A 24190-nucleotide genomic window follows, 5' to 3' on the forward strand; every position below is an offset into this window, starting at 1 on the left:
GTTCATGTTACCTCTTTCATATTCTTATAGCATGCACATCATTTACAAGACTGTCAAAAATATCTCTGCTGAAACAGAAACTGCCAGCTCAAATGTCAGGACAGGATAGCTTCCTGCCGTCACAGGAGACACATGTTTCAGCAAAGCATTTTAAATTAAACTACAATCCATCTACAGTGTGACTTCAAAAAGAGCATTGATGCCTTCGTGTGCAGTATGAGCTGCTCCTCACCCCCTCTGCCCCATTCCCCAGCCTAGACGCACAATAAAAGCCTGTAAGCACCGAAGGCAGAATTTTCATTGAATTAATACTACCTTTCCATTTCTGTTTTTGAGTCTGCACATACTTCTGTCCAAAGTCTACCAGGCTTTGGAATATTTCCTGCAATCATAGTTCCATACGTCACAGAAGCTCTTTGCTTGCAAAATCCTGTCTTTCAACTTGCTCATTCTTTATCCCATAAAGGAAAAAATGTTTCCAGCATGAGTATAAATAAACAGATCACGAACTTTTATAGGCTAAGCATTCACCAATGACTTTACGTTATTTTCTGCACTAGGGAAGGCCCTCCTCTCCCCCCATATTTCCTTTTTCCATTCCTTTTTGGTACATAGCTAGCTTTTTTAACGGCTCAGCCACTTTAAACAAAATCACAGGCAATGATGCAAGCATTTAAAACATAGAACACCGAATAACAAGGTAAGAAGGGACCTTGGAGGTCTTCTAGTCCAACCCCCTGCCCAATCAGGAGACCTTAGACCATTCATTATGTTGTAAGTTCCCTATAAAAATAGATGTCTGAGCAATTGATTAATGAACAGAATGCAAACAATAAAGGTTATATTTGGCTTGGCCATTTACCTTCTTCTGGGGATTTTATCACCCAGCCTAGAGGGGAGAATTGAAGACAAGCACACTCTGTGCCTCCCCAAATCACATTTTCATTTAATAAATATTACCGACCCTTTCTCTATCCAAGCCTTTGATTAAGTGGTTCAAAACACCAATTGCCATTCTTAGAGAACCAAATCTAAAAACAATGAAATTGTTCCTAAAAAGAAAACTCTCATATACTTATCAAGATGTTTCAAGTGATATTTCTCCAGCTAGTTATGAAGGAAAACCTCTACATGAAAAATCAAACTAAGTCAGCGTAGTTAGTATTATAACCTGTGTATTTATAATAATTTACCTCTTCTTTTACATACAAAGTCACAATTTATATTTTTTGAGGAGGCACTTTAATCACCAGGAAAATTTGCCATGAGGGTATCTTGCCTTAATTTCATCATTCAGCTTAGATTCCCATAGCAGTAAAATATGAATTCACTTCTGTTAAAAGTACATAAAAAGCAAGAAAATGATTCGGCAAACTCGACACAAGTCCAGTGAATTAAGATATTCAAATTCTTGGAAAAACTAAGGATCTGTGTTTCCTGTTTTGATAATCATACTGTCAAACTTGTTGCAGTAATAATATATCTTAGATTACATATCATGTTTTGTTTATCTTAAATGTCTCATATTTTGCTCTGTGTCATAGTTTAATGAATTAATATCAGGATGAACTATATTGTTTTTCTTATAAAAAGGCATAGAGTCATTTTTACTGAATCAAAAAATTCAATGTGCTAAAAGTTCATTTCATTTGTTTATGTTAAAATTACTCTAATGAATCCTCTCTTAATTCATTAGAATTTTAATGGCTAGGCAAAATAATTAGCTTTTAAAGGGTTTTGTTTTACTTGCATGAAGACTTCCTGCTTACTCATTTCTCCCTTTCTCAAATAAAAACGGATTACTGATGAAACTTAGATTGCTTATTTGTGTCACAAGTCACAAACAACAGAGCTACAGACTTTTGCTGCGTGGCATGATAAAATTCTGTTGTTGTTGTTTTTGCTAAATCTCTATAAAATTAGACTTTGGGTATAGTTAATATTTGGCTTGATAACCCTTGGCAATTTCCCAGAAGCCTCTAGGCTTTTTACTAGAAATAGTTGAAAATACTTTTCAAATGTATTTAACAAATAACTTATTTGGCATAAGGACTATATGTTAGTACTTGTAGAACCTTGGCTGAGACATCACAAAAAAAGATCACGATTATGGGCTACTTTAGGAAGTAAAATTATGTGGAATAGTAACAAGAGGCACTTATGTACTGTTGACATGAAAACTACATGAATGTGCCCATTAAATCATTAGCAATAGAACTCAGCTTGAATGAAACTACCATGTTTCTCATATAATAAGGCTGGGTCTTATTTTTTTTTTGAGCCCTGAAAAAATGGCTAGGCCGTCTTTTCGGGGGTGACTTAATTTCCCCACCCCCTTGCATCTTCGGGCGGGTGGGCGGGCGGCGACGGCTTGGATGTTGACCTCGGCATTGGTGGGGAACTTCATATCGGGGTCAACACAGGCAGCACCATGTCCGGGTGTGCAACAAAAGTACTTCCTAATGGCAAGCCCCCCCACCATTCCCCCCCATTTCACATGTTTTAATATAGGCCTTAATTTGGGGGGAGGGGCTTAATTTCATTTCATGCCTATAAAACATGCTGGGACTTCCTACTGAGGGAGGCCGTATTGTTGGAGAAACAGGGTACCTTACCTATTCAGAAGCAACACATTTCATTCAATTGGAGTCGTTTACAGGATTACAGGTACAGGATTATGCCTGTCAGGGTCCCAGAATGTATTGTCTAGACCTCTGGATGGTATATGGTGACTTAAATTTATGAATTTGGTTCCCTCACAAGTCAAATATTTTTTAACCTAGATGGAATGGTCAAATATATACCATATTTGTAGGAATTCAAAATCTTCTGGTGTATACTAAGTTTAACAAATCTACATCTGTAGTGGAACTAGAAATATGTGATCCAGAAGAGCACTTTCTAATACTGTAGTGATTAACAATCATGTTGCATTTATTAATTGTTATGTCCCTATAATGACCGTCTAGATGCTTTTCTTGGATATATGTGATTATTTATGGCTGGAGATTCTAAACAAGTTTTTAGATCCTTTACTGGACAGTAATATTGTACAACTAAATTCAATTCTGTACAACAATCAGATTAATCATATGGAGTAAACCTCATATATTTTCCAGAGGTGACAATGTTTTTGCATACTGAAATACATAAAACTGCAGGTCTATTTAGTATTTACATTATTTTAAATATCTTGGCATCCTTAATGCAAGTTATTTCAAGAAAAAAATATTCTTTTATAGTAGTATACATATTGAATTGTTTATTAGTAATGCACGGTCTTTGCATTTCAGCCCAATCTGTTGACTCTCAGCATTATATAACAGAGCAATGCATAAAGAAAAAGACATAAAGGCATAACTCATTCAAGAAGGCTGTCACTTAATGCAAGCCCAAAAGAATTACAAGCCCAAAAGAATAAGCTTATTTTCTAGAGGAAGGGACTGTATAAACCCGCAGGGAAAAGAAATATTATAGCATGAGGGCTACAAGAAAAAAAAGGCAGCCATTGTACATATTCACCCTGAACTCATGGGGCATGTTCTTACCACATAGGCAGATTCAGTCTAGGTAAGGCATGAGTACCCTGGAGAAAGGTGACATCATAAGGTTTGAAGAGCAGCATTTGGAAGTGAATCTAGAAATCTACTGTTGACTAGTGCATTAATAACAAGGCAAATACCCCAAAGAGTTACAAACTCTCTTAGCACATTGGAATGGCCTCTTCCTAACACCATTTTAGAAAAAGGCAAAGACTATTCCAGAATTTTGAGCGTAAGTTAATACAGCACCTGGGAATTGCTTAATTTTTGATGATATTATGTTTACGTGATATTATGTTTATATTGATAATTTCTATGTTTAATGCTAGTTTTATACTGACTGGCGTCTATGAATGGAAAATACAAACCATGCAATTAAATAAAAAAACATTTTTATTACAAAATTTAGTCCACATGCTTAAACAGCATTACAATATACTTTCAGCTATCCTAAATCTGCAATTTTTAAATAATTGTTGTAAAGGCAATTAAAGAGATTTTTAAAAAGATATATATTACATATTTACAGTAGGTTTTTAAAGAATTGGAACATCCCATATTAACAAATCAATGGTCTGGAAGAACAATTACAGTTCTTATGAAATTTAGACAAGATAATTTCAACAAAAGATTTTAGGTTTGTTGGATAACTTTGAGAATATTTAGAAAAGATGGGTTGTCAACTTTATCAAGCTAGAAGTGTAAAATGATAAATGGAATGCTTACACATATAGCAATAGCACTTGTCATGTTTAATATGCATTGATCTCTTGAGATGGCTTTGCATGGAGTGATATGATTTGATGTGAATATAATTTTTGAATTTTGTAAAAAAATGGAAAGTTATCATTATATAGAAATTTACAGATTTACTGAGCATAGGAAAAAAGATGACTTGGAATTTGACTATTTTTCAGAAACTATGGTTACATCAGGCGCTACTAAGCAAAGTAGTATAAGAAATTGGAAAAGTAGTAATATTCCAGATATTAAGGCTGGATTCAAAAGATATTAACTTGCTGTTGAGAAGGCATTTTTATCTACTAATAAAAATATTTTTGGTATGTTCTTCTTTGGCACAAACTTTGTGATATATTTGTAATATTAGAGAATATTATTTTTAATGTAGATTTAGAAATTTGTTTGATATTAGATGAATTTGTAATATATATGGCCTTTTTGCTAAGTTGATTAGTTTTGTTTTTCTTTGTGTTTCTCTCCATAAAATTTATGATAAATAAACTTAATATAAAAATGATGAGTCTTTTGTGATGAAAATACAAGGCCACACAAATTTACAGTTCTATACACACCTTTTGCTTTTAAAATAGCTCTTTGTTAATGTAAAAGGAAAATTTGTCAGCATTATTCCATGTGCTCAAGCTTTTATAAATATATTTGAGTTTTATATTCTGTTCATTTCCTTCTATCCTTTTTCCATACTGAAGAATTAAACAGAAAAGATCACACATTAGGCCAATAAAGATTTTTACGTTCCTACTACAAGTAGGGGGAAGGCTTCTTTAGAAAAGCTATGTTTTAAAGCTTTTTTTGTTCTAAAAATGTTCATGAAGAAAGAAGCAAACAGACTGAAGAGTGGTCAAAACACCTGAGAATTTGGCTGAGATAACAACTGTATAAGCATAAACATTAATCTCAGTGGGAATTACCACAAAGACAACCTATTATGTTTTCAAAATTCTATGTTAGCAAATATAGGAGATCTGCCAACCCAATACCGTTTTATAACTTTTCTAGTATTCAGGCTTTATCCAACACCAACTGCCCCCAAATCTATTTTAATACACATTTATATTAACTATACAGTATGATTAATGAGTGAAAATGCCTTATCCAAACAACAACACAGAGCATTCCAACATATTATTGGTAAATACCTGCAAAATTCACATGCTTAAAAAGTTAATTCAAGCATTCAAGCAGTGCTTAAAAAGTTAATTGAAGTATTTCCTCAAGGAAACAAATAACTAATAGAGCAGTTGAATGCTCTTTCATGAAATTACAAGAATTTCCCCCTAACATACTTAAATAACATGTAAAGATATTGTGGCTGGAATCCTAGCCTTCAATCTGCATTGAGAGCATATATCTAAAAGTGGAAGAAATGATACAAGGTAAAAGCATATGTATATGTATCAGAAAGAATGCACATTTCATTACATCAATCAAATGGCCAGCAATTTATAAAGAGAAGTACCTATTTTCCAGACAAAGTCCAAATACCAAAAAAAGCATACCTCAAATAGGAAAAATATGAAGAAAATTAATTCTTCTATTCTTAAATAAATCAGTTAAACTTGATATTTACGGGATGGGGACCTATTTAAAAGGTGTAAACTTCAACACTTTGGAATGGAAATATTTCTATCCCTATGACTGCATTCCAGCATACAAAAAGACAAATTCTTTAGATCTTCAGTGACAAACCTTATTATATCCAAGTACAAATGCCACTCACACTTCTGTATATATTTTTTAAAAAACCTGCTAGAATGAAATGCACTAATGTAACTGATATTCAGATAGTTACATCCAGACAAATGCTGTGTGAATCAAGAAAGAAGCTGGTTAAAACCAATGGTGAGTTTGGCTAAAGCTGAAGTTAGTTATAAATAGCCATTTTTCTTTGGACTAACAGAGTTTTACTTTGTATGAGAAAACAGTGCTATCTTTATGTTAAGAAATCGCAGAGAGAAGCCTAGCCAGTCAATATAGCTATGAACTTCTTGTTCTATTTTTGAATTTTTAAACATAAAAACAAGCTATAAACAAAAAGTTATCTTAAATCTAGCATCATATTCCCCTCGTATCTGTTTGCTTTACTCACCATTCTGGGAAGAAGGGAATACTGCAATGTTTTCTTTGCAGGAACTTGGGTCTGGAGCCTTAAACAGAATATGTACTCCTGACACATAAGCAGGCAAATTGCCCAGGACTTGCTGCAGAGAATTTATTTATGCTCATTTGGAATTTCCTGACAAAATTCTCTCCTCCTGCCCAGGCTCAGCTAATGGAGTTCCAATCCATTTTTTCTTCTTAACTTTTTTCAGCATACAAATATTTGATGATTATAATTCAGAAGGTACAGTTTTCTGGAGAAAATGTAATATGGCAGAATGCATACTTCATAAGTCACAAAAAGTAACACTTTTCTGATTATGTGAAACAAGTAAAATTGGATAAGAATGAAAGAAGGTGTCCCAGACCTGGATAAAAATGAAAAATATTTTTCACAGACTGGCCTCATTCCTTACCCACTTGGCCCAAGGGCAAAAAAGGCGGTAATAACTATCTCTCTTGTGATCATGTTACATAGAGCATTTGAATATTTTTGGTTTTCTATACCACAGGCAGTCGGTATTTTGCTCGTATTTGCCCAGCCTGGCTTATAATTTAAAAGCTAAAAATAAATACTTGACAAAAAGACTTCCTTAAGGATGTGGCTAAAAGCATGGTGAACACATTTTATAAGACAAAAAGATATGACTGAAATAATAGATGGGCCTTAATAAGCCCATCAAGAATAAGCCCTAACTACGTGCATTTTTACCTTCTAAAAACTGTTACATTATACTTATGACTTCAGGGAAAGAAGTGGTGATCTAAGACTGCAGCTGGTGAATAGATTTGTAATTCATCTCTGGACAAAGACAGGACTTGAGATTATTATTATTATTTATTGTTATTTTTACTAACTTTATTTGCTGCCCATCTCATTTTGAGATCACATCCAAGTGCTCCAGACATCTGCTTCTTGTAAGGAAACTGCAAGACAGTGGGCTCTGGCAAGTTGAGAACATGGCACAGCCAACTTTTTGCTAAAAATTGGATTGGCACCTTCAAAGGGCAGTGGATTGGCATACTTCTTTTTCTAATAATTTTCTATCCTGCCTTTATTATTTTTGAGGAATAACTCAAAGTGATGAACGTATATACTGATTTTCCATCCAATTTCAGTCCTTTGAGGTGAGGTGGGCTGAGAGACAATGATTGGCTCAAGGTCACCCATCTGGCTTTCGTGTCTAAGCCAAGACCAGAACTCACAAAGTTTCCTGGTTTCTTGGCCAGCATTCAATACACCAAACTGGCTCTCAACGTCTTTAATGGGCTTTTACTGATCAGGACTGAACAATGAGGCTTTAAGGATTATTTAAAGATAAGGGGTGGGTAAAGGAAGAAGACATCATTTGTTGCATTTTAAGAAGAGGTGATAAGCTGTTAACACTGTTTATACTTGTGAGGAAGATGGGAAGTCGCCTTTTTTCTATATTTCTTTTCTTCTTCTACTTCTTCACTATATTATTTTTTCCTTTTCTGTTTTTTTTCTCTTCTGGACTTTTTTATTCTTTTTTATTTTGCATTAGTTTTTTTTTATCTTTTTTAAAGTGTAATTTTAATAACATAAAATTTATAAAATAAATTCTATTACATTTATAATTATAAACCTAAAGTCATATAGCCTGTATTCCTAAGGCAGCAGTTATTGAAAACTGTTAATAAGGCAGGATAGAAACAAACAACCCACCCATTTTAGATTAGTAAATAATTGTCTATTTAGGTTTGCTCTTATAGCAGAGTTCAAAGTCTAGGGATTTCAAGAAATGTTCTGCCCCAGAATCTGGCAGCATGTTTTTAACAGCTTCTGATTGAAAAATATCCTCTTAATACTGTTTGCAAAGGACACCATATTCAATTAATTCTGCTTTTGAGAAGTACTGCAAGAATGGAATTCAAACAAAATCAAATCAGAATTATTTCCCTCCCAAAATATTTCTGTTTTCTTTCTCATATAGGAAAACTCCTAGGTTATAACACAGGTATGATAAATTCATAGACAATTATTGATCTTTCCGTTTTCTCCTATCTAGTCCATTAAACTAGTTTGCTGTCTGTTGCATAAAGGAACCGGCATCCAAATGGTGGATAACAAATGTCTGCTCATAGAGTACAGATGCCCTTATATAATAAAGTTATTTGGATGGGGATGCAAATGCAGCTTTCTCGGTATAAGAGGCCACATGGAAGACACATCCCCTCCCACCTTAGAATAACATTCCCAAAACCAGGGATGGGATTCAAATTTCTTAACAACCAGTACTGTGGGTGTGGCTTGCTGGTCATGTGACTGGCTGGGCATGGCTTGTATGTAAATTTTGATGTAAATATTGATTTTTTTATTTAAAAAGGAGCAACTTTTACCCCAAAACAGGCAGGCAGATTGAGTTGTTCCCAGAATCACAGATTCACTCAGAGATCTATCATTCTGCAATCTTCTGCCTGAGTCTGTCACATAAAGTTTGCTAGCAACAAAACTCACAAAGTTAACTCACAACACACCATGTATGTAAATATTACATTTATTTTATAAAAAAGAGCAACTTTTACCCAAAATCAGGCAAAGCAGGCAGGCAGATTCAGTTGCTCCCAGAATCACAGATCTACCATTCTGCAATCTGCTACCTGAGTCTGCACTGAAAAATAGAAGCTTCAGTCCTAAGGAAGGTTCAGCTCTGTTTTTAGATTGGCTAGAAAGCAAGAAATCCAACAATTTTTTGCTTTCTAGCTAATCTAAATCTCCCGGCACAGCTGATAGTTGGAACAGCTGATGTCTGGGGGGAAAAAAAGGAAAAACAACAACTTACCAAAAATTAGGCGAAGGCACAAGGCAGGCAAGTTGGATGGCATGCACGCCAGATAAGGAGTGAATGGGCGGGGAGGGGAGGGGCCAGCCAGTGGTGCAATTTGCCGGTTCTCCAAACTGCGCAGAATCCTAACATCCAGTTCTATAGAACCGGTCTGACCAGGTAGAATCCCACCCCTGTCCAAAACTATGCAGAGATAATTCTGTTCTCATTGCCAGGTATTATGGTGTGTTGGTGTGCAGATGATTGACTGAAAAACAAGCCACCTTTGCATGATTTGCACACAGGAGCCAGAAGGGATGTTGGCATTGCTCTCTCTCACATAAGCATAATAATAACTGATCCCAAGGTGGATGTGTGGTTTTATATACACTAAAAAAAACCTAAAATGTAAATAGGCTTTGTCCAAATGACAGAATGATGTTCAAATAGAGTTCATGTATGCAGTCACAATAAACTTGTTTCTTGGCTCCATTAGATGTCAAAAGATCAGTGAATCACCATATCAGCACAGCACAGATAACAGGATGTACAGGTACATTTTCATTTGTGCCAGCAGGAGATGCTATTAATAAAAAACAATCAACAGCCAGAAATATAGAGAGCTCTTTCTCCGCCAAGACATGTGTCATATTCTGTTCTGTAGGGCCTAACACTTCTCAAGCTATTCTGTTACTTGCTCTGGGGAGAGGGCTGCCTGTCTCTACTACTCGTGGAGTGACTATCTTATGGAGAGTTAGCTGAACAACCTTCTCCCCCAACTTTTAAACGCAGGACTGAGTTCTCCAAGGGTAGGTAAGGGGGCACTTCAATGAATATTAGTTCCTCAAAATGCCCTGTAGTGCTATGTGTTGCTACCACAAACAAGGAGATGTTGAGTTCTAACTTTCATACACAGAACATGCAAATCTGCCCTCCTGGTGGGAGATCCTGGGTTTTGGCATAGGCTGAGTGAGGACTCTGGGGAACCCATGATTTAGTTTAAAAACTGCCTCATCTAACAATCTCCATTCCATCCACAATTTAAGTCGCCTTCAAAATGTTTGAGGAAATTGTGTGCGATTTCGATCCGTGCTCGCCGCCAGAGCGCCCCGAGCCGGCTGGTTTCAGGGCTAAGCCACCCCGTAGAGGAGGAACAACCACCTTTTTCTAAGAAGCAGCTTTAGGAAAAGAAATTTGCAAAAACATTCACAATTCTGATCCTTTTTCTGATTAAAGGGCTTAGAGTCCAGCCCATTTATTGCAGTCACTTCTTTCAGGGGAAGCAAGCTTTACTCTTTCGAGTTCAATAGATTGGAAAAAGTATTGCTTCGGGGCTCTTGTTTCCAAGGAGCGAAAGTCCCCAAACCATGAGAATGATAGGGAACTTTTCATAAGGCTTTTTCCTGAAAACAAGACATTAGACTGGGATTTGTCCCTTGATGTTTCTTACACAAAAATATTGAGGCAAACCTGACTCCAGAAACTGATTGGATAAGCTCCCGAAGTTTTCTTGGCAACATTTTGAGAAGTGGGCTGCCAGTGCCTCCTTCTTAGCAATGAGAGATGATAACTGCCTTAAAATCACCCAGTTGGTTGCAGAACTAGAACTCACAATTTTCCAGTTTCTATCCTGGTGCGTTTAATCCCAACACCAAACTACCTCTCCACCAAAAAAAAAAACACGTTTGTTTTTCTTTCATTGGCTCCAAGAGAAAGGAAAATAAATTCAGTACAAATATTTCACACAACTTGCCAACTCCTACAGTGACAAGGAGTTCCAAGTGCACATACCTCATTAGATCTTAAATTTCATGAAGCAGAAACATGTTAAAGTTCATATTTTTTGCACATTTGGCTAGAATGCCTTTATATGCATTATTAAGGACACATCCAGACCAAAGTACAATAGATAGAGAATCAGATTTTGAGACATGTTTGACTTTAACCCCTCTGAATCACACTTCTTAACTTTCTTATCACTGACCATGATTGTAAAGCACAAACTTGCTTCTTCCTCATATCCTGTCCAGACCATCTTTTGGATCCCTTCTGGAACTCTTTTTTAAATATCTCATTTTTCTTTAATCTCCCCTTCTTTCCTTCCCTTCTTTCTTTCAGCTCCCATTTATAAGCAGTTTTCAATCACTAGCTTTCTTACAAACAATAATATGCATTACAAAAACCAAGTATTGTTGTGAGTATGACAGCTGTCCTTACTCCATGCAATGCTCTCATCCTTTACAATAGCTTTTATAAATAGAAAGGCAGATTGGCTCTAGCATTAACTATAATATCCCTTAATGCTTCTCAAGCAGTTGTCTTTAACTGCTTCTCCTGGGCCTTTCTCTCATGAAGAAGGGATATCTCCCACTTTCCCTCAGCCACCTCTTTGCTCAGTTTCCTTATAACACTTAGTAGGCAAGTTTTGTTATCTTTACTAAAAGTGTTTTTAAACAGAATTCTAATGGCAAAAACATTTGAATAAACAATAATAGTTTCTCATGCCCAAAATGCCAGTCAACCTAAACTCAACCAGCTTAAGTTAGAGGCAAGAGAAAGTTCAAATCCCAAATGAGGTACTGGGTCAAACAAAAGTAGTATAAGAGTCAAGGATCACTACTTGAGCAGACAGGTTAAAGAGTTGAGGACCGTAGAGGAATGCCATCATCAACTGATTTGTGAGGCATGCAGCTCCCCTTATATAGGAGAGGCGTGACCCACATTTGTTCCTTTAGAAGGGCACGGTTGTTTCTGGCCAATAGTTTTGCTAAGTGCCTTTCTTTAGTCCTCCTCTCTTCAAAGCGGGCCCTTGCACTGGAGGGAATTAGCTCCACCCACCTGTCTTCTGGGGCCAATAACCTGCCTCTCCTGGTTGCTAGGCAACACAAGCTTTCCCTGCCTGTAACTCTTCAAGCTGAATCCGACTCAGGCTGATAACCCTCCTGTAATTCCTCTTCATCTGTGAAATTCTGGGAATTGAAATCCACGCATCTTAAAGTTGTTAAGGTTGAGAAGCCCTGATCTAATGAGTCTGAACTGGCCACAACAGTTGTGTCAATAGCTCCTCCAATCTAGCTGAAGAAGCCTCCGTCTCTGGCAGGGTTCATGTGTTATGTATGCTACAGAACCCACACTCCTGCAGAAGGCCAGTCCAGTACTTGGCCCTGAGTATATTTTCCTCCTTTTTGCCTGGCTTCATCACTCTGTTGACTATGCCCACTGTTGTTGTTTATTTGTGCATCAGCCCTTAATTTAGAATTTGTAGGACAGATACCAAAGAACAACAATACTAAAGGAGACTCCAGGATGATAATAAACCTTGAAAAAAGTTTCTTAAGAAATTTTCCTGAATATACTTACAAACATCAGATGGATATTACCCCAGATTTCCCCAAGTGTTAAACCACTGAACTATACATTGCAGTTCATCAACAAAGAATCTTCCAGGTTTTGACTGGCTTCCTCTACTCAGAGATTTCTGGCTCCCCAGATCTGGACTGGAAAAAATGAATGACTGTGAAAGGAGAGAAAGAGTTTTCCTGCAATTATTAGTCACGTCCATTATTCTCACTAAATCTTTGTTCTCCAGTCCAGGCTAGATCTGACAGAGTTTAAAAATATCTTCTATGTCTTGAGCATTTCAAATCTAATTCTTTGGCCCTTTCTATTTGCCCATCAATCCTGATTGCTTTTATGTCTGAATTACAAATTCACAGAGATACTGGCTTATGATTTTTTTTTCCTTTTAATAAATAAAATACATAGCTATTGGTTAAGTATCAAGATGGGAGAGGAACAAGTAAAAGAGACCATGATAGCATGGACTAAAAACTTTGGCTATTTGATTGAGTTAGATCAATGGCAGAAATTATGGAATAGGCATTATAAATCAACAATGTCTACTGCATGCAAAGAAAAACTTCATAAAATGTTTTATAGATGGCATTTTCCACCCTTAAGGTTAGCAAAGATGTTTAAGGATAAATCTACAAAATGTTAGAAATGCCACTAGATACTTGGTCACGTGTGGTGGACATGTCAAAAAGAAAAAAAAATGGACAAAAATACATACATGGCTTGAAAAAATGATAAAACAACATATAGATTTGAAACCAGAGACATTTTTTGCTGAGCATTCTACCAGACAGGTATAACAAAAGGAATATATATCTGATTTTACATGTATTGAGTGCAGTGAGAATAGTATATGGACAACAATGGAAAAGTGAAGAGACTCCAAACAGATGAAGATGTGATTAGAAAAATATTAGAATATGCAGAAATTGATAAGCTAAAACTTACAATTAAGGAAAAGGAAGAAACTGAATATTTTTTGACTTGGGACTTATTTTATCAATGGTTAGCTGACAAAATCAATGGTTAGCTGACAGGAGCTAGAAACAGAGAAATATATGAACGGATTAGTGATATAAGGAAGATACGTTAACTTAGTTGAACAAATAGTATGATTATTGTGGTTATTAATATTAATATAATTGATATTAATGCAATGAATATTGTTATAAATGCTGTGATTATTATTTCCTAAAATGATTTGTAGCCAGACAACATACTGTTCAATAGAAATTGGAAATTTTGTATGTTATAACGTAAAATAAAAACTTATTACAAAAAGAGAGAGAGATTTTGATTTATGGATAATAAACCAAAAGAAGCAGCAACGAGACCATAATCTGCACTGAAAGAGACAATGGAACAATAATCACAGATATCTTGAAAGACTCTGGAAAAGGAGAGAATTCTGTATCTTTTTGAGGACAGGTATTGACTATTATGTTCCTGTTATACTCCACATTTTTCAAATAGCAAGCAGTATTCTTCATTTAAAAAATCTGAAAAACGTGAATGGAAGAAATTATCCCCCTTGGTAGTTCATGTCTAAGATGTAAGCCATTTTCAACTGCAATTCCTAGAAGGTTATGCTGCTGGAAATTCTAGATACTATATATTGTTTCAGGGTGCTAGGCTGGAAAAAGGGATATAAGCCATAGAGTTCAAAAGCAGGATATACTAACTATGTGAACAGGAGCAATGGCTTTTATGAGTCATTATTTGTAAAAAAAAAAATTAAGCAGCCATATTCTGAATAATATAATCTTCTGCACTGATTTTGAGGAAGGACAAATAGTGCCCAATAATAGGTCAAAAAACAATACCCTCTATTGTCATTTCTTAGAGAAGATTTTTTTTTTCATAATGTATACTAAAATGTAACAAGGGTGCCAGGGCAATCCTTATAAGTATTTCTACTGCATATAAAATTATTGGCCAGATAAGGACGTGGAGCTGATCAGAACCACTGTGCAGGCAGAGATAAATTATTTAGTAGAGATAATAAAGACCTGATGGGGTACTTCCTCAGTATATGTAGCAACTGAGGGGTGTAATTTTTTGTTTTTGTTTTTAAAGAAGCAACACAAAGAGTTATCCTGCGTGTTAAAAATATCAATAACTACTCAGAAATTCAAGTGAATTAGCTCCACAATTTTCCAGAGAACATCTGGGTTAAAAAAGTGGAAGAACAAATAAAAGCAACAAGGTTGCAGTTATTTATAGCTGTCTATGTAACCAAGATGATGATGTCTTAGTGATCCTTTCCAAAACAAATGGCTTTGTTATAAGTGGGAAATAAAAGTAATGGGGAACTTTGACTCTCCCATCATCTGCTAAGAAAGAAGTTCTTGTTCAAGACTGTTTCTTTAACCAAATTGCTCATTTCTCAGCTATTCTTAATTTGATAGTAGCCAATAGGGAATACTTAGCTGAAGATCAGGAAATAGCAGCAACATCAGAACAAAGCAAACATGAAATAATGAAATTCTTGATTTTAGGGTGGGGGTGGGGGAACAAAAGCGGACAGTATCAAAACACATCCTTCAATTTAAAAAGAAAAACAGATTCAATGTACTCCAAATTATTAGAAGCAAGCAGATGGAAGAAGGAGCTTAAGATAGGGGAAGATCCTAAAAGAGGGAACAGTAAAAGCACAACTGCAAACATTCTAAAGACAAAAATTGAAATCAGCTATAAATAGCCAACATAGCTGTCAAAAAGGCCTGGTGATCTGAAAACAGAAAAGGGCAGATAATGGAGTGACAAAGAAGTGTAAGTCATCAAGGTAAAGTACACTTCAGGGATACTATAGATCAGGCCTGGGCACTTCACGGTCACCAGGCCACATCCCTATCTGGCCCTTGTGAGATCAACTGAAAATTAGAAATCAAATATAAATAAGTGTATGCCATGAATGCAATACAATTCTATTACTTTTATTCTGAAGGCAACTGGTATTTTTTTTCCAATTTATTCATGTGTTTGGGTGCCTACACACTTCATAGTAACGTCTTGGTCCTACTGATTCAGCCTTCCACAACAGCCCCAGTTTCTCATGTGGCCTCTTGGGAAAATTAATTAATTAATCACAGAATGGCAAAACAGTGATTAACAAAACAATAACAGAAGCACTGGACTCCTATCTTGGCTTAGCTATCTCCAAGACAGAGTACACCACTAGGCAATTGTGAAAAGGAAAAGCAGTGTCAAAACTTGAGACTGACAGAAATATGCTGAAGGAATACCTATTTATTCTGAATGAGTTTCAAATTCCAGAGCCAAATCAATCGCAGTAATTGCCAGATCAGCATGGATTTGTCCAAAAGATGTCTAACCGGAATAATCTTAACTTGTATCTTAATTAGGTACCTTCCACAGTAGATTATAAAATTACTCTAGATATAACTCCAGCCAAGCATTTAACAATTTTTCCCATGATGTCAAATGAGCAAACCATTTCAGTATGGACAGCCTGGCAATTAAGTAAATACATAACTGGGTTAAAAACCAAAATTGCTAAAAATAACTTGGGGAGAGGGGAAACAAAGCTGTGTGATGAAGATCCATGACTTAATAGCCACTAATGAAACATTTTTGGAATAGTTGTTGATAAGACACTGAATGTGAATTGGTGGTGTTAATGGCTGCAAAAATAAGGTTAAAAAAAGGTTGGAACAACAGAGGTACAGCTTCCAAATTACAGGAAGCAAGTATTAATTTCATTCTGTGTGGTGATAGCATACAAATTCTATCCAGAAAGACTGGACTAGACTTAGAGAAAGGCAACAGGAAACATCAGACAACTAAAAACTAAATCCTATAAAGATTGAAGGAGTTGGGTATATTTAGCCATTTGAAAATACAACTGAGGATGAATATGATAGATAACACTTCTTTAAATACCAAGAGACAGGAATGTCAACAACTGTCCGCTGTTCCAGAGCTTAAAAAGCAAAACGTGCTTTCAGCTACAGAGAGATTTTGATTCATGTCAGAAAAATGTTAGAAAAAAACTTCCTAATAGTAATTCAGTAGCAGAATAATGAGGTCAATACCTTGTTTTTACTGTTGGAATTCAACTAAAGGCTATACAGACATCTATGGGGAAAACTTCGGTTTGGATTCCAACACTGATAAGGGGCTGGATTCAGTGGCTTAAAAAGCCCCTTCCAACTCTATTATCTTAGAAAGAGATTACACTGGTTTTTAGAAGCAGAAGATATTTAGCTACCAACACATATTTCTGCCAAACCCATAAAATCTAGGCAACATATTTTTGGAAGTTGCTTTTGAAATTATTCATGTTGAGAATGTTCTTGATAAAGTTTCTTTTCTCTCCAGAAAATCAGCTCAGTCATCTTGCTTTTTACTGATGTCTTCAAAACCATATGAGTACAGCAACCTGCATTTATTTTTTGCAAAGGATAGCTCGCTCTACTTCTGAAAGATCTGACTCTCCCGAAAGCAGAACGAGTATAAGTGTCTGAGTCAGTGAGTAGCAGTCAATGTGGTTTACCAGCAGTAGTTATAGTTACCCTTTTTTATTAACTTCAACTTGTCTAGTTTACAGAGTTAACAGTGATACACATGCCCTTTAATTTCAATTCTTATGAACACCTCCTGGAATTGGTTAGGTAGACAAATATTGATTAGTGAGCAGTTAATTAGATTAGTATTTCTGGCTAGATAGTGGGGATTTTAACTGTGTAGTTTCAGTCTTTGTCTAGTTGTTACAAGTCATTGAACCTTCTTCCTACTCTTCTTTTATATTGCTTTAAAGAAACACAACACTTTCCCAACTAACTATGAATTCTTAACTACAACACCCAAGGCAAATATTAAAACAAGAATAGCAGAGGCTAGTAGTTTGGAGTAAATATAAGAACTAGGAAAAAATTCTAGAATGACTCAACAGAATAGTTCACAAATTGTGAACTCAAGATCACAGATAAAAACTTACATATTTTAAGAAAGGATAGCAAGTTAATCCTGAATTCGTTACCTGGCAAGAATGGCTAACAGCAAATCAATTCACTTAACATGCAGATTCACATCAGCAAGTCAATTCACTTAACAGCAAGTCAATTCATTTAACATGCAGATTCAAATAGGCACTGATTCCCACATTCAGTCTTCTTCTGTTGTACTGAATCCTTATAAAGAACTCTTGACTTGGCAAAAAAATAAAATAAAATAAGGGAAAGGAATCTCAGGCTTGTCTGTGGAGGGAGAAGAGAACCAAAGCAGGAAGCTAGAGAAGCAAAGTTCGAAGGGAAAACAAATCCTTTTGTACGGTGGAAATTCAAGCAACCATCAGGCTGCACTGCAGAAGTTTTCTCTGAATATAACAAAGCAAGCAGAATTGAGGTCATATAGAAGTTGAAAATGAGTCACAAGAAAACAATGTGACAAGGGGAATGTTTGTGTTTACTTTATTCCAAGGTACAGAGACCAGATTTTGCTCTGCTTTCTTCTCTTCCAAAGAGTAACATCCCATGGTGCAATACTTTCTGCAGGAAATGTCATGTCACAGGTTAGAAGGGACAAGAAAGAATCTTCCATTAGATGGCTTTAGCCTATTGCTAGTAAATAAGACTGTCTTCAGATCTATAGTCAATCTGATTCTAGAGTAATTTTAAACAAGACTCTGCTTTGAATTAGCACAAGCAATTGTTGACTGTTGAACATAAAAAGAAAGGGGAGAAAAAGAAATAAGTTGAAGTAAATGGATGGATATTGAAATAATGGATGGATGCTGGCACTTTGTCACTTTTCCTAAAAGAAGGCCATTCCTAGATTGAAGCAGAAGATAGAAAGAAGGGATGTGTAAAGGTTTTGGTGCCTCCTTGGAGAAGCAATATGAAGAACACCCAGCCAAAGGGCAGCCTGCCAGAGGTGTGGTATAATGGGTTGAGCAAAAGTGGAAGATCCAGTAAATCCAGCTGATTGGGAGGCCCTATCATTCTAGCAGTTAAAGAAGGCAGATTTGAGCATTGAAAGAATTTGACTTGCAAGCTTGATAGAACTATCAAATAAATGAACCCAAGCAGGGTAGGTTTAGTCTTCCTAGTTTTTATTCAGTTAAATGTGATAAAATATTTAGCAGTTCCATGTGGAAAGGAGAGGAAAAAGGAAAAGAAAAATAAGTCATAAAACAAGGCACTTGCAAATGAGAAACATTTGCCAATTATCAAGAAAACTGTAATACTCCCTTAAAAATCAAAATAATTTTAATTTTAGGAATTGCAGAAGCAAAGTATAAGTCAAACTTCTAAAGACAGAAAATAATTTTAAAATGGTCATTCATTATTTTTCAGAATGTCATAATAGTTGACATGTTTGCCATTTAGGTTATTAACTTTCAGTTCACTCACACACAGATTCAATAAACTTATAATCTATTTGCAAAGCTACATTTGAAATTTCAACACCATGCTACTGTATTTCAAGGAACCCTTTGTGAAACAACAGTACAGATTGTCCTTGATTTATAACCATTCATTTAGCAACCATTCAAAGTTGCAACAGTACTGAAAAAGTGACTTATAACCTATTTTTCACACTTACTATCATTGCAGCACCCCCATGATCACGTGATCAAAATTCAGATGATTGGCAATTGGTTCGTATTTATGATGGTTGCAAGGTTCTGGGGTCATGTGATAAGTTTTTGTGACCTTCTGACAAACAAAGTCAATGGGGAAGTCAGAGTCACTTAACAACCGTGTTACTAACTTAACAACTGCGGTGATTCACTTAGCAACTGTGGCAAAAAGTCATAGAATGAGGCAAGCTCACTTAACAACTATCTCGCTTAGCAACATAAATTTTGGGCTCAATTTTGGCTGTATGTTGAGGACTACCTGTACAGTTTCCATTCCTAAAGCTGCTGCAAAACTCAAAAGTAGTTTGTTGATGAAAAGCATGTGGATTATATCTAGCAAGAGAATATATATTAGCTTAGCTCTGATCTTTCTGCTTTGATACATAATAAACTCCTAATGTAAGACTAAATACAGCTCCTACTTGGTGCAAATAACTTTGGAACATTGTAAGTTACAATATTTCACTTTTGGAAAGGAAGAAATCTATCAAATTAGGGTAAAAAAAATTCAAGAGGCAAAAACAGGAGAAGCAAGTTACAGCGTATTATCTAACAGTAGTACTATCGCTTAGTGCTATTGCTTGCTTCTTATGGACTTAATGTAGAATTATTGGTTCCCTCTGTCAGTTTTCCTCACCTTAAAAATTAATTTTATTTAATTTTTTTTTAAAAAGAAGACTTATTTCCAGAGCAATATATAAGAATATTATTTCTCCACCTGTTATTTATTACATACATAACAATCATAGAATTTTAGTCACAAAATTGGAAGGAATCACCGGTGTCATCTAATCCAATCCCCTGCTCAGTGCAGGATTGCCTAATTGCAAAGAGTACGCAAGGTGTTTTACACATTGAAAAAACAAGATACAAAAAAGTTAGAAATTTAAAATTAATACTAATATCCATTGATAATTAAAGGCAAGCAAAATAAGTACATACTTATAATTTGCAATCCTTAAGAAAGTGCATTCCACGGTTAGGAAGCATATCAAAAGCCCTCTTCTGCATGCAAGATATATGACTCAGTCACAGCAGGGGCTTCTTCAAAGCATTTCCTTTGGAGACTCTCACATCCAAACACCCTCATTGTAAGCAAGAGGGTCTCTCAAGATATTTAGGCTCTAAGCCAAGGGTCTTCAAACTTGGCAAGTTTAAGACTTGTGGACTTCAACTGCAGAATTCCTGAGCTAACATGAGTAGAGGAGGAATTCTGGGAGTTGAAGTCCACAAGTCTTAAAGCTGACAAGTTTGAAGATCCCTGATCTAAGCATCTACACCAGGCCATGATTCCGCCCCTCCCCTTTAAATTCCCAGTCTAGACTGCAGCTTTCCATCTGTTAGGTGCAAACAACCAAGTCCAATGGTGGGATTCAAAAACTTTTACTACCGGTTTTGTGGGCATGGCTTGGTGGGAATGGCCATGTGATTGGGTGGGCGTGGCTTTTTTGCAGCCCCCATCTGTTTTGGGGAGCTTGTTAGCCACAGAAGAGCCTGGAGGGGGGTGTTTTTGCTCCCCTAAGGCAACTCTGGGGTTCTGGAAGGCAAAAAATGGAGGGGGGGGGACTGAGCTCCTCCCTCCATTTTTTGCCTTCCTGGGCCTCAGCAAGGGGAATCCCAGCACAGCTGATCTTATCTACAGCTGATTATCGGGAAGGGAAAAAAGAAATATCTTCGGCAAATGTCAGGCAGGCAGGCGGGGTGAGCAAGCATCGGGTGGGAGGGCGACCGGGTGAGGGGGTGTGGCCATTCAGAACTTACTACCAGTTTGGCGACCCACGCCAAATTCTTGCTACCGGTTTGCGTGATCCGGTGCAAATCGGATAAATACCACCACTGGCAGAGTCATACATGTAGAGTTCAAGCAAGCTACTTAGTTGTTCAATTTCTATTTTACCTGAACCTCCTCAGACTAATGGTGGTCTTTGACCTACAAACTATCTGTTTAGTGACATTTGAATTACAAGGTCACTGAAAAAAGTGACTTATGACCGTTTTTTCACACTTACAACTGTTGCAGCATCTCCATGGTCATGTGGTCAAAATTTGGATGTTGGTTCATATTTATGATGGTTGCAATGTCCTAGGGTCATGTGATCACCTTTTGCCACCATATGACAAGCAAAGTCAATGGGGAAGCCAGATTTACTTAACAACTGCAATGATTCACTTAACAACTTTAGCCAGAAAGGTTGTAATATGAGATAAAACTCACTTAACAACTGACTTGCTTAGCAATAAAAATGATAACCTCAATTATGGTCGTAAGTCAAGGACTATGTAGTAGCTTTTGCCTGGGGAAATAACAGATTCAAATGATTTTTTGTGGGGGGAGAGGGGCCAGACCTTGCTGTCTTGTGTTTACATAGCAAGTGCAAAACAATTTCCCACTTAAGCCCTCCTCCTGACGGGGAGGGTTGCTCTCTAAAACCATGAGGTCATATTCTGCTTAGCTTTTTGAGATTAACCAATGTGGGTTTAATGGTACAACATCAATATCTTACATTGTGCCTAGTAAGCACCTGGCAACTAGCACAGAACTCTCAATACAAGCATTACACAATTCCCTACTATCTGCAAGACTTAATGCTTAGTGGCTACATTTTGCACCAACTGCAACTTTTGTACATTTTTCAAGTGCAGCAGGCAAAACAGGATGGAACCAAAACACGGGTAATTTTAATCAAATCCAGCTGGCTCAGGAATTACATCTGCACTAACCATAAATTGTGCAAACATGTTCCATGCCTCAGGTGCCCTTGGAGAATTATTCAGTGACAGATGAGGAGCAAGAAGTACTCTTAGTCTTCCAAACTGCTTCAAATTTGTCAGTATACAGCTGCTAGTCTAACTTGCACCGATTTTTCTCATTTTTCTGTCTTGTTCATATGCAATACTCACATCTAGAAGAAAAATTAATGTGCCACAATTAAAAAAACTCAATTAGCATATATTTTGCAGCTTCCTATAACAAAAAAAAAAAGAGAATTTTCTTGAAAATGATCACAGCAATGATGTAAGAAAAAGGCTATCATTTAAAATTCTTGTCCTGGTCTTCCTTTTTTCAAAACATAATTCCCTGTTAGTACATTGCAGAATGAATTGTGAAAAGTCTTGTTCAGAAATCTAGAATTTAAAGATTAAAAAATATTCTTAGCATTGAGAAATACTAATATTCATCAAAATAACAAAGAGTAGATGGAAAATGAGCCAAACACTTGAACTACACAAAATAAGTGCAAATAAAAGTCTTTTTTCTTCATGCATCATGCACACATGAATTATTATTATTTAATATCAACAGCATAGAGATATTTTACAATATGTTATAGGTCAAAAATCCTTCAGGTATTCTGAACTGTATTTTCTCTAATCATTAGTTGAGTTTATTCTGAGTAGTAGCTTAGCATAATTTAAAGAAACACAATTCCGTTTTTGTGTCATTATACAATCTTTCTGAATGTATAAATTAATCCTTTCCAAGAAAACACCGAACAAATCTGGTAGATATATATTTCAACCACAATTTTTCACAAAATAGCCTCCAAACAGAAAAGCTGAAAATATTAAATTTTAAAGCTTAAGCCAAAGGTTTTTTTTAAAAAAAAAAATCTGGTGTGTCTGACTGTGACAGTCACTGTCGATAATCTTTCAAAACAAGCTACATATGTAGTCCCTTATTCTTTACAGAAAGAAATCCACAAGTAAAATATCAAAAGGATCCACTCACCTTGCTTTGTAAAATGACACTGTTAAATTAATTAACAGTGTTAATTAATGCACTGTTAAATTAAATTGCCTACATACTTTTGGAATCCTTACAAACCAAAGGGTGTGTACTACATATTTGCAATTCGGCACCTACTCCCAGGGTTATCATATAAACAGCAAGAAAATACAAAGGTCTATGAGGAGGACCAGTAGATTCCCCCCACAAAAGGGGAACAGAGAATAACTAGTTTCACATCCAGGAACATCAAATTTAAGAAATATTTTGATACCCTCCAGTTTATTAACCTATTCCCTAAAGATTTTTTTTATTTCATGCAAGCATAATCTCTTAAATTGGGACACTTTGTTTGGTAATTGAAAAAACACTGTTTGGCTAAAAGAAAATATTGCACATATATTTTTGTTTGAAATGAATTCAGCAACATCACTGCGGTTTTTCAATACGTCAGATACGTCTAATGGGATTTATGAAGTAACTTCTATATCCACCATGGCCCATTTGTCAGTTTGTCATAAAAATGCACCAGAGGATAGTGAATGGACTTAAAATATAACTGGATATAAAATATATTATGCCTTAGATTTTACTACATGTCTCTTATAGCTTTGATTTCACATTTTAATGCTCTTCACAACCACCATCATAAAAGTATTTTATTTATTTTACCAGTTTAAACACCACTCCTGCCACTGTCCAAATGACTCTTGATTGTTTACAGATGCATACAATAAAACCATAAAAAATATAATTAAAAACAGAATTAAAACAGAGTGAAAATAAAATAAGAGCAGAGTTAAGAAGACAAGTTAAGACGTTTTTTAAAAAGCAGAGGGAGTACCCACAAGCCATCAGACATCCCTAGAATTCTGGGCCATTCCTCGACCACCAAAGTGCAAAGGACTGATGGACAACCTCATCTCTGGGAGTAAGATATTCTATTCGTCAGGGGTAAGAGCAGAGCAGGCTCTTTTCCTAGATCCTGCCAATCAAAATTATTTAACCGATGAAATCTGTAAGGTACATTTCCTGATTTTAACCAACAGAGTCTATAACACACCTTTCTTACTTTCCCGATGATTTGATGTAATTGGGACAAGACTGTTCCTCAGGTAACCTGTTCCCATGCCATCAAGAGCTTTAAAGGTGGTAACTAACTTCTTGAATTAGACCTAGAACCAGAATCCAATGTAGTTCAAGCAACAAAGGTGTTATATACTTGGAGTACCCAAGACTGCTTGTGCAGCTGTATTCTGAACCATCTACATCTTCCAAATACTCTTCAAGATTAGTCCCAGGTAGAGTGCAGTATGAC

At 36.0% G+C, this 24190-nt stretch overlaps 1 protein-coding gene across 13 annotated transcripts in view; it reads right to left on the reverse strand.

Annotated features, from left to right (window-relative positions):
- KANK1 (KN motif and ankyrin repeat domains 1) overlaps window positions 1-24190 on the reverse strand; it is a 119468-nt gene that overhangs the window by 20743 nt on the left and 74535 nt on the right. Inside the window, exons 1-2 of one of the 13 annotated variants that reach the window (XM_087926700.1) lie at window positions 17544-17846; window positions 12548-12684 (exon numbers count right to left, since the gene is read on the reverse strand). The exons of 5 other annotated variants lie outside the window; for them this stretch is intronic. The gene's annotated coding sequence lies outside the window, so the exon portion shown is untranslated. Of the gene's footprint in view, window positions 1-315; window positions 693-6390; window positions 6512-12547; window positions 12685-17543; window positions 17847-24190 lie in introns of those variants that run through there. 7 more of the 13 variants (XM_087926705.1, XM_087926697.1, XM_087926702.1 and 4 more) reach the window with 7 other exon arrangements.

This window comes from Pseudonaja textilis, chromosome 2 (assembly GCF_049901715.1).
Source record: "Pseudonaja textilis isolate UNSWEBS1 chromosome 2, rPseTex1.2, whole genome shotgun sequence".
Lineage (NCBI taxonomy): Eukaryota > Metazoa > Chordata > Lepidosauria > Squamata > Elapidae > Pseudonaja > Pseudonaja textilis.